The sequence below is a fragment of the Talpa europaea genome, assembly GCF_964194135.1.
Source record: "Talpa europaea genome assembly, chromosome: X".
Lineage (NCBI taxonomy): Eukaryota > Metazoa > Chordata > Mammalia > Eulipotyphla > Talpidae > Talpa > Talpa europaea.
This window is the reverse complement of record NC_140081.1, coordinates 42,820,129-42,822,487: the sequence shown is the minus strand read 5'-3', so window position 1 is coordinate 42,822,487 and position 2,359 is coordinate 42,820,129. Positions and strand designations below refer to the sequence as shown.

The window sequence follows — 2,359 nt, the reverse complement described above, 5'->3', positions numbered from 1 at the left end:
GGGGACTGACTGAATGAAATACACTGCTGAGGGGAGCAGGGGTGAGTCAGGAGAGGTCTGCTGCACCATATGGGTAGCTCCCGGGTCGGGGATTGAACTCGTGCTGCAGTGGCTGCCAACAGTTTCATAGGTTGCATTTTAACCCCTTGCACCACCAGGGAGGCCCAAATTTTAATATTGATTGCTCATCCCCAGTGGTAATTTTCTGTCTTTCTTATTTGTCTCTTAAGACTTTTGTGTTATATTTCCTAACTCAAAGTTTGGCTTTTTTCAGCTTGATATGCTGTTTTACTCTGTCCCATCGATAGGAAATTCTATTTCCCTGTATTTTCCTAATCTTGAAAAATGGCTGCCTCCAGAATCTGTTTAAGTTAAAAACTACTAACTTTTTTCAGATATCCTAATAAGATAAAGGGTCCTTATTGTACGGTTGGGAAAAAAAAAAAAAAAAAAACTTCTGAATTGTTAATTGGAATTGGAAAAAAAATTAGAGAATTTTTAATCTAAATTTTTTTCAAACTACAACTTTTAATACACCATTAATACTAATGATTAAAAATTATTGCATAGTCTTATGCATTTACCCTAAAACATTTTCTGAAAGTAAATTCGGAAAGAATTATATAAAAGACAAACAACCCCTTTAAAATGTGGATGACCTTTACTACCTCGATCTTCTGTCCTTTTTTGTCTTTTCTGGACCTTTGTCCATTGTCTTCTCGCTGTCTCCCCTGCAGTTGGGGCAGTACCACTTCCCCTTTGGTTTATACGTGAGTGAAACGCAGGAGAAATGAAACCACTCAATTGAACACTGTTCATTGTCACACCCGATCATTTCCCCTTAAGACACTTGGTCACACAAACAGTATGTAGGTTCATTAGGGTCGATGGCAAACTCCACGGGCGACACCTCCCTCTCCTGCTTGGCCTTGGAGCGCTTCTTTTTCTTGGCGGACTTGGACTTCTTCTCCTTCGGGGGCTGATCGTCACAGTCTTCAATCTCGTTCGTCATGTGACATAAGTCACGGCTTTCGCTGGTTCTCTGTCTCCGGGGTCTTCGCGATGATCTTTCTGGCTGGCTGGAATCCAGCTTTGCTTTGTCTGCGGCACGCTCACTGTCAGCAGGATCCTGGAAACACTATGAGTGTAACTCCATTTGCCTCGCCCGATTTTCCACCAACTCGAGCATCTGGGTGACAATCTGACTCTTCTCATCGCCCAGCTCTTGACTATTGATTAACGCTCTCTGGAGATGCTGCTGGAGGCTTTTTTTCTGGTTTGAGTCATCTTCTTTCTTGTATTTTTCATAGACATCATCAATTTCCTTTAATGTTTCTTGATACTTGTTGTCCAGCTCGCGCAGCACCGGCACGTTCCTGCATGTCGTGCGGCAGCGATTCCACGCACTCGAGGTAGTCCTGCACGTAGCAGCTCAGCAGCCGGCTGCGCTCCCCGCTCAGGAGCGAGGCCGGCGGGTAGAGCTGCTGCTGCTACCCCAGCATCCTGCCGCCGCCCGCGCCGCCGCCCCCGCGCCTGGCGGCCGCACATGCACCAACCGCACCGCCGCGGGGACACCGGCAGCCACTCGCGAGACCCCGCCGCGGCCCCCTAGACCCCCTAAATTTATTATTTAAATTAATTAAATTGGTAAAAGTAAAGTGTATAGGGGCCTCCCTGGTGGCACAATTGGCTAAGATGCAACCTACGAAGCTGTCCACAGCCACTGCAGCACTACTTCTATCGACCAGGGAGATAACCACATGGAGCAGCAGACCTCTGTTGACTTGCCTGCTGCTCCCCTCAGCAGTGTATTTCAGTAAATCTACCTGTTCTGTTCCCCACTCTGTCTCTGGTGAATCCTCTCACCCCCCACACCTCTGTACCCCAGTTCTTGTTTGCATAAATAAATCTTAAAAAAAAAGATGTACAGGAAATGTGGCTACTTGCATGCTACCTTCAAAATCTCACATCTGATTGTTACCACATGACCAAGGGGAACTCTAAAACCTCCAAACTTGCAGGTTTTAAAGGGGTCCTGCCATCCATGAGCACAACGACAAAGCATACATAGTGTGAAAGAACTTTATTCTGTATGGTTGGTGTGCATGGAGAGGCAAGAGAAGAAAAGTTAAGAGTTTTCCAATAAAACACCCAAAGTTACCCATAACCTAATGGGTAAAAGTCCATATAAACAAGGTTTTCCTGAAACAAGGCTACTGAGGCTTGAAAGTTTGCCACAAGGCTAAGGTACCTTCTGGTGGGGAACCATGGGAAGAGGACAAAAGTTATCAGGCAAGCCTGGGGGAAAGGCACAAACTCAAATTACAAATCAAGTTAATGGCTGCCCTTGTCAGCCTCC

The 2,359-nt window shown here is 45.9% G+C and overlaps 1 pseudogene across 1 annotated transcript; it reads right to left on the bottom strand.

The window, feature by feature from the left end:
* Positions 1-411: 411 nt before the first annotated feature.
* On the bottom strand, positions 412-1,490 carry LOC311187543 (inhibitor of growth protein 2-like; annotated as a pseudogene). The gene has a single exon. The product of its transcript is annotated as an inhibitor of growth protein 2-like (transcript).
* Between the last annotated feature and the right edge of the window lie 869 nt (positions 1,491-2,359).